This window comes from Canis lupus, chromosome 14 (assembly GCF_011100685.1).
Source record: "Canis lupus familiaris isolate Mischka breed German Shepherd chromosome 14, alternate assembly UU_Cfam_GSD_1.0, whole genome shotgun sequence".
Classification (NCBI taxonomy): domain Eukaryota; kingdom Metazoa; phylum Chordata; class Mammalia; order Carnivora; family Canidae; genus Canis; species Canis lupus.
This window is the reverse complement of record NC_049235.1, coordinates 5175105-5187210: the sequence shown is the minus strand read 5'-3', so window position 1 is coordinate 5187210 and position 12106 is coordinate 5175105. Positions and strand designations below refer to the sequence as shown.

At 40.7% G+C, this 12106-nt stretch overlaps 1 pseudogene; it reads right to left on the bottom strand.

Moving 5' to 3' along the window:
* Positions 224–1211, bottom strand: LOC608210 (succinate dehydrogenase complex, subunit B, iron sulfur (Ip) pseudogene; annotated as a pseudogene).

Genomic DNA, 12106 nt, shown 5'->3' with positions numbered 1-12106 from the left:
CATGGTGCTAGGCATTACTGGGAAATCTACAAAAGAAATGAAGGACATAGGTCTCTTATTGTTAAATTGTACTATAATACACCTAACATACATTTTACTGTCTTAACCCTTTTTAAGTGTTTAATTCAGTAGTATTTACATTCACACTGTTGTACAACCAATCTCCAGAGCTTTTTAATCTTGTGAAACTAAACTCTGTACCTGTTTTTTTTTTTTTTGTTAATAAAGTAGAATAGCATTTATTTATTTCTTAAAATGTTTATTATACATGCTGTGCTCATGGAAAATCAAGGCCTCTGAAGGGACTCAAGTTGGATGTAAAGTGTGTCCAGCCGAGCCGGCTACTTCACGCTCAGCGTCACACGGACGCTTTCTTCCCCTTATAGGTGGCCATCATTTTCTTGATTTCAGCAATAGCTTTGCCTGGATTCAGCCCCTTGGGGCAGGTCCTTGTGCAGTTCATGATGGTGTGGCAGCGGTACAGAGAGAACGGGTCCTGCAGCTTGGCCAGGTGCTCCTCAGTGAAGTCGTCTCTGGAGTCGATCATCCAGCGGTAGGCCTGCATGAGAACCGCAGGCCCCAGGTATTTGTCTCCATTCCACCAGTAGCTAGGGCAGCTGGTGCTGCAGCAAGCACAGAGGATACACTCGTACAGCCTGTCCAGTTTCTCACGATCTTCTATGGACTGCAGATACTGCTGCTTGCCCTCCTGGGATTCATCCTTCTTCTTCAAATAAGGTTCAATGGATTTGTACTGAGCATAGAAGTTGCTCAAGTCAGGAACCAGATCCTTTATCACATACATATGCGGCAGAGGGTAGATTTTGGAGACTTTGCTGAGGTTGGTGTCGATCCGGCGGGTGCAAGCCAGAGTGTTGCCTCCGTTGATGTTCATGGCACAGGAGCCACAGATGCCTTCTCTGCATGATCTTCGGAAGGTCAAGGTAGAGTCAATTTCATTCTTAATCTTGATTAAAGCATCCAACACCATAGGACCACATTTATTCAAATCAATTTCATAAGTCTGCATATGCGGTTTATCTCCAGTCTTGTCTGGGTCCCATCGGTAGATGGCAAATTTCTTGATTCGGGGAGCTGTGGCTGCCGCTGTCTGTTCCCCCCGGCAGGCCTGCAGGCAGGCTCCGCCGAGGGCTGCAGCCGGGAACCGGCGTTTCAAGGAGACTCCGACCACCGCCGCCATCTTGGCTCCTCTCTGTACCTGTTAAACAAACAAAAAACCCTCCCCACTTCCTCTCTATAGTCTATGGCAGTCATCATGCCACTTTCTGCTTCTATGAATCCAGCTACTCTAGACATCTCATATAAGTAGAATCATACAGTATTTGTCTTTTTTGGTATCTGACTTAATTTCACTAGCATTGTGTCCTCAAGTTTCAACCATGCTCTAGCAGGTGTCAGAATTCCCTTCTTTAAGGCTGAATAATAGTCAAAGGACATGGACCTTTTAAAGATGTCTGGATAATGTAAAAATAGCATATATGCAGAGCCATAAAAAATTATGAAGCAGCTTGTCATACATGCACAATAGAGTAGTAGTCCTGCATGGTTTCATGGCTTGGTCCAGGAGGCCCCTGCCCTCCCTGGGCCTGGCTTTGCATCTTAGGACCCTGCATTCTTTGAACAGCAGCATCTGGGTCAGGCTAAATAGTTGTATTTATCAGAACCCTGTGGTTTAAGACAGCAATTCCTAAATAAATGGTACCAAAGAGTGGTGAACAATTTAAATTTGCTCCTGGGTCTCCAGGAAGGAGGCACAGGAGGAATTGGGGACAGAGAGAAGGGAGCAGCAGTTGCCCTGGCTGAGGAGAGATTCAGGAGCAGAGGATGGTGGTAAAAAGTTTCCTTTACTGTCTGGCATTTAAGAAACAATGGCTGATTTCCATTTTGTAGATGAAGGTAATGCTTGTAAAACTTTTAACTCTGAGCCTTGTGAGGTTAGCCAACTAGCTGCATGGGTGAGGTTGGTCCGCCCAACATCATCCAGTCCTGGGTGATTTATGAATGCATCTAGAGAGTGTATTCATAAATTATCTTCAGTTCAGTGACCTGGCTTCCAGGGAACAAGGCTCTATGGGATCCCAGACTCTGACCCAGCCCACTAGTGCCCTTCCTCCTCCCGGGAGAGGAAGAAGGCCTCCTTCATTTTGGGCCAGTGCAGAAATCTGAAGAGAGGAACACAAAGCTTCTCATTGCCTACCGTTTTTTCCCTCCAGCAACAATAGGGCTTATTCTTGGAGTCATGCTGCTAGTGATGGGAACTTGTTCCTGTGGTCTTGCTCATTCTTCCTTAAGTTAACAGTATACCTTGAAGCAGGCATTTAGAATCCATCCATGGCTGGGGTGGATCTAGGTTTTTGTTTGTTTGTTTGTTTGTTTTGCTTTGTTTTGTTTTAATCACAATCAGGTGAGCCATTGCAAGGTTCCAGTTGACCATATGTATTTGATATTTATCATGCAGTATATTTAATAAATTGTTATTCGTTAGTAGATATAAAAGAAGCATTGCTTTGACCCCTCCCTGCTCTGGGTCTCTAGGAGCAGTGAAATAATAAGCTAAGTGATGGGGATAGGAGGTAGAAGGAGAAATTGGGAGGAGAACTAGTCCAATGGGAGCTGAGATCAGATGGATGATTGCTTTGTGGGAGGAGGGGTTGTTTGGTGAATATCTGTTTCTGGTCTGTGAGTAGGGACAGATTGCAGAAGGGATATTATACTTCTTGGACATGAAACTAATGTTTTATTGCATTCAAATTGTAAATTTAAACCTTCAGAGAGTGAATGCTTAAGAAACATTTCCTTTAAGAAAAATGCATGACCAGAGTGGTGTGTCTGAAGTCTGAATCAAGTTGCAGAAGTTAGAAAACCAACCCTTGCAGTGAAAGCTACTGGTAGAACTAGGTTAAGGGAATGAACTTGCAACTGGGTTGCTAATAGTAACCTGTCTGATGGACAAAGAGGACAAAGAAAAGAACCCATGTGTGCCCATGAGCCAGCACACTCCTGCCCAGCTTTATTTGAGTTTTTGAACATTTTGTCAGAACTAACCAGTGCTGACATCAGTCTGATATAGAAGCTCTGGCCATGATGCTGAAGACAGGGAGGGCTGGTGTGAATCGAGGGCAATGCAAGTAGCAAAGAGACCTGGAGGTACTGAATGAACAATGATTGTTTCTCTTGAGGTTGTAGTAATATCTATGACTTGAACCTTAGTGTCATATTTCTTTAAACCTTTTTCTTAATTTATTAGATAAACTATTCATTAATTATAAATCAAGGAATATAATATTCTAAAAAGTCGAATAGATGAAAGTTGACCTGACTATAAACCTGACTTCATCTTTCTTATTAATGGCCGTGGGATAATAAGAAATACTATTTGGTCTTTGCCCTGGCTCCTGGCACAGACCTCCTAAAATCCTTGGAATTTTCTGAATGACAGGGGCATCTTTTGTTATTCAATAGTGAGCCCTCTGTAATCAAACCTGACTTTATGTTAGTGAGGTGGCTCTTGGTGGGCCCCTGCATTGCTTTAGGATGGGGACTGGTCACCTGAGAAACAACCATAGTATTTGGGGGCTGGGCCCCTAACCTCTTGGGAGGAGAGAGGAGCTAGTGATTTTCAATCACCATTAGCCAGTGATTTAAAAAATCATGCCTACATAATGGAACTGCCATAAAACCTCTAAATAACCAGTTTAGAGAGCTTTTGGGTTGGTGAGTTGCTGGGATGGTATTGTTTCCCCTGTAGGACATTGCTTCAATTTGGTTTTTCCTGAATTGTATACTTTAGAATAAACCAGTAATAGTAAAGTGCCTTTCTGAATCCTGTGAGTCATTTTAGTGAATTATGGAGCCTGAGGGGGGCTTGTGAAACCCTTGAATTTGTAGCCAAGTCAGACAAAAATGTGGGTATCCTGGGAGCCAGATACTTACAACTGGTGTCTGAAGTGGGGGCCTTCTTGTGGGACTGATCCCTTACAAGAATTCTGGGGAAATGGTGCAGAACTGAATTGAATTGTAGATTACCTAGGTGGTGTCAAAAAATCAGAACTGGTTGGTATAGCAGAATAAAGAAACCCCTAATGGCTTAATCTTTGAACTCCCAAAGATAAGAAAACACACACAAAAACCAAACCAAACCAAAACACCCCCTATGGAAGTTACTAGAATTGCAAGCTTCATGCCAAAGAAAAAACAAGCAATCACCAGATGGCTTCCTTGGTAAAACCATGCCTTGTGGCAGTAAATATTACAGGTAACTTGGGAAGAGTGGCTCAGTGTGGAGTGAGAATAGTATCAGAGCAGAACAGAGTGAAGATGAAGTCATGTGGGAGAAGATATTTGTGTGCCTATATCCGATCAAAGATAAATATTAAAATGTATGATTAATTCCATAAATCAATAACAAAAAAGATAAACGAGCCACTAAAAATAGTCAAAAGATAAAGATGCAGTTCACAGATGAGGAATCCCAAATAGCCAAGAAATATATGAAAAATGTTCCCTCTTACTGGGATCTTGGGAAACACACCAGATCCCACAGTGATGAGATATTATTTCCTAGCTGCCAGTTTAGCAAATATTTAAAGTTTGATAATACTAAGTAGCAACAAGATATAGGATAATGGACACTGTCTTATAATGCTCATGGGTATAGCCAGTTCACCAGTATCTAGTAACATTTAAGATATGCTGACTTGATGATTCAGCAGTTCTACCCCTAGATGTATATATTCTAGAGACAGCTGTGTACAGACAAGGAGCTGTTACAGAAATGCTCATTGCAGCCTTGTTCATGACTATTATAGAGTATTATAAATAACATGAAACTATTTTGTAAGTTTTAAAAGCATAAAATGATACTATATACTTTTATGGAAACACACGCAGTAAGACTCAAATACATAGATGAGAAGGATGTCTACCAACTTCAGGAGAATTGTCTCACAGGGTAGGGGCAAAGACTTTATTTTTTATTTTTATTTTTATTTTTTGGGGGGCAAGGACTTTAACCGTATACCTGTCATGTTTTGTTTTTCTTAACAAATCTTAAGCAATCTATATTGCAAAGTTAGCAATTGTTAACCCTCTGTGGCAGACACATGGATGTTTATCATTCTCTCTGCTTTTTGTATGTTTGAAATATTTCATAAATGGATTATTTTAAATAAAGAAGATAATGAAATCCTTCCTAATCTGAGCAAAACTGGATTATGTCATAACTCGACGTTCTGGCACTTGCTTACGTGTGTATTGTTTCCCAAATCTGTGATTGAAGAAGCTTGTGTTGGATTAGGCAGAAATGAGAGAGAAAGTGTGATCTTAATGCCATGGTCACTGACCATGAAGGGAAAGTGAAGTCACCCAGTGCAGGTGTCCTGGGAGATGGTCACTAAGCAACTGCAGTTATGACTGTGGCAGCAGAAATTCACTACCTTCTGCACCCCTGACTCTTCCACTACTGGGGACATCTTTAGGATAAGGTAGAGAGCTTTCTCCCATGTAGGCTGGGTAGCTGTGGCTTTTTACTTGGTCACTTTAGCAATAATAGCGTGGTTGTCTCTTTGTCCAGATTTAGATGAGAAGTTTTGTTTATCTCACTGTTTTGTTTATCCTTCTTTAGATGCTCTGAGATAAGCAGTGGCATCCAAAGATGAAGCAAGTGATGAGGATGTGATCAGATTACATCAGACCACAGGGGCCTGTACTTCACATGAACTGGATATTGTACTTTAATAAGTTTGCATTAGCTCTTTAAATGGCCACATCATATTATTGCCTCATATTAAGTTTGTGATCAATGACTACCTAACTGCCTCTCTTGTGCCACAAAGTTCTTTTCACATAAATTGCTGCCAAATCACTACTCCCTCTGCAACCATTCTGCATTTGTGCAAGTGAATTTCAGAGATTGCTGCTGGGCCAGGCATTTATACTTGTTAAATTTTATCTTCCTAGCTTCAGCTAAGCATTCTAGACTTGAGATCATTCTGAATTTTGATTATGTCATCTATGGCATGTGCTTTCCCCACCAGGTTGGTGTTATCTGAATAACTGATTGACATATTTTCAAAAGGACAGGGCCAAGGACAGAAACTTGTAGCAATGCAGTGAGAACTTTTCTCTGGGTTGACACAGAATCATTAATCAGCAATCTTTGGTTAAAGCAGTTCAATTGGCCATAAATCTGCCTTAAATTATTATCATCTGATGCTGTGGGAGTGCAAGAGATGGAGTGGTTAGAAAGACTTAGTGTTGGAAAGATGTCAATTATCTCCAGATCAATCCATAAATTGGATGCAATTCAAGGCAAAATCCCAACAATTTTTTTTCATGCAACCTGCTAAGCTAACTCTAAAATTTATTTGGGAGAGCAAAGGAAGGACCAGGAATATCCAAGAGAATTTTGAGGAAAAAGAACAAGAATGATGGGGATTGAGCTATCAAAAATCAAGGCTGTTTATAAAGCTGTAATGATTAGGGTGGTTTGATACTGGCAAAAGAACAGAAAAGAGATCCCAGAAATAAAATTGTGACTGTATGGGAATTTGATATGTGACACGGTGTTTATAAGTCTGTTAGGAATGCATAGGCTGTTTTAAAAATGGCAGTGGGTGGGGGCACCAGGCTGGCTCAGTAGGTTAGGCAGCTGCCTTTGGCTCAGGTCATGATCTCAGGGTCCTGGGATTGAGCCCCGTGTTGGGCTCCCTGCTTGATGGGCAGCCTGCTTCTTCCCTACAACTTGTGCTCTCTTGTGCACTCTCTGTCTCTGAAAGAAATGAGTAAAATCTTAAAAAAAAAAATGGCAGTGGGATATCTGGTCATCTATAATGGAAAAAAATTCTGTATTTCAAACTGAAATATAAAATAGAATCTATAAAATAGATTCCAAGATATTCCAAGATGTTCGAAGACCTAAATGTGAAAAGAAAAACTTCAAAATATGGGGGGAATCTGTAAGGAAATATTTTCATGACCTTGGAAGTAGGAAGGGTCCCTCCCTCCCTCCCTCCCTCTCGTCTGTCTTTCTTTCTTTCTTTCTTTCTTTCTTTCTTTCTTTCTTTCTTTCTTTCTTTCTTTCTATTAAAAGAGAGCACACATTCATGTGCCTTTTTGAGGGAGGGGCAGAGAGAAGTGGAGAAGACAGAATCTTAAGGAGGCTCCATGTCCAGCAGAGCCCAGCTCTGAGCCTGACACTGGGCTCAATCTCACAACTCAGATCATGACCTAAGTCGGATGCTTAACTAACTGAGCCACCCAGGCACCCCAGTAGGAAGGGTTTCTTAAACAAGATACTAAAAGCAGTAACCAAAAGAAGTTTGATAGATTTGACTATATTAAAATTTAAAATATTCATGTATCAAAATATACCCTTAAAGTCAAGTTACAGACTTGGAAAAGATGCTTATAAAGCTTATAAAAGATACATAATAGTAACCAGAATATGAGAAAACCTCTTACAAATCAATATGAAAATTACAAATACTGTAACAGAAAATGGGACAAAGTATATGACCGGGGAGTTTCACAAAAGGGATGTCTAAATAACCAGTGAATATATAAGAATATGCTCAACCTCATGAGTAAACAGGCAAATGCAAATGAAAATCACACTGAAATATATTTCTGATCCATCAGATTGACAGAATTTAGGAAGTATGATAATACCCAGTTTTGATCAGTAAGAGTGTGGAGCATGGGGAAGCACCATACTCTGATGGAGGGTCTCACTGGTACAGTCACGGAGAGAAGGTTGAGATACATCTAGTAAAGCTGCAAATGCAGTAACTTCACTCCCAGTTATGAATTCTAGAGACACTCATATGCGTTAGTGGGCATTTCTATGAGTGTGGGTAGGAACTCTGTAACATTGCTGTGAGTATGAAGTTAGAAAGAATGTGGCTGACCATTCCAGAGGATTGAAGGAATAAATTATGAAAACATTCATTCAGTGCTGTTGTTTCTGGTGATGGAAATGATTATTAAATCTACATGTATAATAACATGGATAAATCTCAAAAACGTAATGTTGAGCGAAGAAAGCAAGTAGCAGAAGGACACATATAGTGAGAGACCATTTACCTAAAGTCTAAAAACATGTAAACAATACTATGTATCTGGGGTGGTGGCACACTGTTGGCCCCTTGGGCCAAAGTTTTATTGAAACAGCAGCCACTCCCATTTGTTATCTTTGGCTGCTTTTGTGTTACAAAGGCAGAGGTGAGTAGTTTGCAACAGAGATAGAATGGCTTGCAAAGTCCAAAATATTTTCCACCTGTCTCTCTATATAAAAGTTTGCTATCCCCTGGTACATATGTATTTTGGTTAGGCTAATCTATAACATTAGTGGCTTACAATAAACAGAAGTTTATTTTACCCAGGCTAGGAAGCCTTCCAGGGCTTCTGGGGTAGGTGGCTCAACAATTATTGAAGACACAAGATCCTTTTGTGCCATCCTCTTTATGCCATGTTTATCTCATGATCCAAGATGGCAGCCAGCACTCCTTCTCACATCCCCCTTCCAGCCAGTGGGAGAGGAGTAAGTGGGGAGGGGTAGTTTTAAGCATGTACCCCACAAAGTACACACATCTCATTAGTCAGAATTTTTTCATAGGGCCACATCCACCTGCAAGAAAGCAAGGAAATATAGATTTCACCCAGGCTATCATGTACTAGCTAAAAATCCTATTACCATGAAAACGTGAAGAATAGCTGTTGGGGAACAAATAGAAGCTTCTTCAATAAGCCCATTTGTAATAAAGACATGAAGAATACCAACTGGTTCTCCACCTTTAGGCAGGAGGGAATGCAATTAGAGAGAGGTACAATAAAAAGAGGTCTGGAAAAGAGCTATGTGCCCCAGGACTAGAGATTGAATTTTATGCCTTGAGGATTTGGCGGCAGAGGCTGAGTCAAATCCATACATATTACAATTACTCATATGCACATATACATATATTTAATTAGAAGAGAGTAGAATAACAAAAGGAAAATATCAACAGTAGAATAAAAGAGACATCAGAAGATAACTAACTATAAGAAAGACAACAAAATATACTAAATAAAACACTGACATAAAGTAGTGTGTTAACACAGAATCTTCCTGGACTAATGAAGTTATAAGTAATACAATGTAGAGTTTTGAATGGTTACTTTCTTAAGGCTGTCTTCTGATGCCAGCAGTTGGAGCCAGTAGGTCAAGGTGCTCGGGACAGGCTAGAAACACATCTAAAAATATGCCTTGGTTATTTTGTGCTTTGAAATCCTGACAATAAGGAGGGAACATTTAGTCAGGAGCTAGAAGAATTTCACAGCTGTGGGCAAACCTGTGTTCTCTTGGAATTCACCTGGGGAAGAAGTTGATAGCTGATCTTGTTTGGGGCTTCTCTTTGACTGATATTAGGTGCCTGGTACAGAAGGAGATGAGTTGAAAGGGGCACAGCCCTGACCTTCAAAAGGTCCTCTGCCCTGCTGGTGGGCATGTAGATTGTGCAACCATTCTGGAGAGCCATCTCATACTATGTAGTTAAAATAAGAATCCGTTTTCCACATGGTCCAGCAATTTTATTCCTGGGCACATATCCCAAAGACATTCTTTCATAGGTCCCTGTGTGGTATATGTGAGGATACCCATAGCCCCATCATTTGGTGGTGGTGGGGAGATGGAAGCAGCCTGGGAAGTGTGTGGCATGGTGTAACAGATGCTCCCTGTGGACCACTGTGCAGTGGTTAGGAACACAGACTGGGAATGCACATATCAATGTGGGAGGATTTAAGAAACAGAGTGTTGATTGAAAAGAGTTAAGGAAAAGGGAATGAGGTCTATAGCACATAACATTTGTGTAAATGAAAAATACATGCATACAGAACCATGTATGCTATTTTCCAGGAATATATACAAAGTAGAAACTTAAAGAGGCATGTTAACATATTAAAATGGTTGCTGATGAGGGTGTGAGAGAGACTAACCCCCCAAAGAGTGACTCTGTGGGAGCTCTCCATTCGATCTCACTACCTTGTACCCCTACTGGCTCCTGCCAGTCTGATCTTAGATGTGCCAGCTTTGACTCTTATACCCTTACTGGATTCAGCATCTTTTGTTGTGCCCTTTTGATGTCTAACCGTGGTCATGCCCTGCATTCCACTCTGCCACGGGGACTTGGCTTTGACATCTTGCTTTTGCTCTCTGAGTTTCTGACCACACCGCTCACCTTCTGGTCCTGTCTTCATTACTCCCAGCTCACTGCTGACAGCTTGTAGTGGTCTTGCTCCGCTAACGGCCATACAGGTCAACTAGTGTGTGGAAGATGGGCCTGTCTGAACTTGTGTGATGGATCAGTGGTGGCCAAATAAAGTCATGCTTACCTCAATCTGTTGTCTCCCCAGATCATTTGTCTGCCCTCCACCTTCTTTTCTGCAGGCTGGGATCTCTTGCTCTCGAGGACACGAACCCTGTCTTTTTTTCTAACTCCAACACAGAGAGCCTTTGATTTTTATTTAATATCTTGATATGTGCCGATATATTTTAATCAAAACTTCTTTTACTTCAAAAGCAAAGAGCTAAGTCATTTCATATATATCAAAATATATACGAGTTATTGCAGGGCAGGGAAGAAAGCGTGGTATTCCAGGCCTTACATCCCATGACTCTTGTGTCATGAGCACCATGCTCCATCCAACAGAGTGAGGCAGCTTTCAGGAAGCTAGTGACATCAATTAAAGACTCAATTGTCAAGGGGTTACTGGAAGACAGATGCTGATAGAAGAAGATACAGATCTCTGCCTTCCACTTGCCTTCCATTGAGAACCAATCATTTGGAACCTCTGGTCACCATGGCTTTTGACCAAGGATATTTTCCATGTTTCTTGGCCATGACAGAGAGGAGGTTTGTGTAAATACACATGAAAGGGTTGGGTAGCTCTGTGGGTGGGTGAGGGTGTGTATAGTCTATAAACTCCAGGACTAACAGAATGCCTGGCCACATGTGTTCCTGGCACCAATTAGGCCTCCAGTCTGGGTGACCTGGCCAGGTTTATACAGGGCTCAATGCCATGGCACAGTAGCACGACATGAGTAGTGGCAAGGTCTTGCTTCAGTGCTTTATGACAATCTGCTGTCTGTTCTCTAGGGGAGAAAATCAAGCTGCTGGAAAATAGTAGTACTACCACCAGAAGTCCATATGAATAGGAATTGGCTCAGTGATGATAGTTGCAGTCAATAGGTATATGGAGGCTAATTAAACACCAGAGCCTGTGACTGGGAGCTGCTTTGATTCAGCTGTGGTGATTACACCACGTGGTACAGTGGATTTGCTAAAGTGTAAATTAGCCTCAGCCATGAGTAAGAAATGAGCTAAAACTCCTCCATCAATATTATGTCATGACCATATTTTCAGAGCCCAAGGAATTTTGACAAAAGAAATCTCATAAATGAATTTGGGACCCTTTTGGATGCAAGAAACAGAGTGGGGAATCTATTTTAGATATGAATATATTATAATTTTCTGACATTTTGTGGCTTCTGTAAAAAATAGGTCACAATATTGAAATCAAGATTACTTTGGAATATCCAGGCCATATGGGCATTATAGTATTATAAAACAGTTGATAAAAGATGTTTTGGGATAGAGTGGTAATAACACATCCATAAAATGCCAGAAATAGACCAATAGTCTGCTGTTTGATGAATCCATTAAACAATAGATCTTTTTGATGTTGCTGATTCTTCCAGCAGAAGCAGCCTTAGAAGATATGTTTTGACTCTGGTGAGAGAGATGAATTAAATCTATGGGACAGGAACATTAAAGCATCATAATGTGGAGGTGGTAGAAAATAATGAGTATGAGATCATTAGTTCCTATGAGACGTGGGTTCATATTTAGGCTTTAGCACTTGATTGTGTGATCTTGGGCAAATACTCAACTTCTCTTAGTTCTCTTTGCTGTAATAGATTTTATTAGTAACCTTCCTCATTGGGTTGTTGAAAACATTAAATGAAATAGTTCATGTAAGGTGTTTAGCATAGTGGCTGGAACATAGAAAGTGCTAAATAAAATTTGATATTTTATTTTCTTAAGATTTTTTA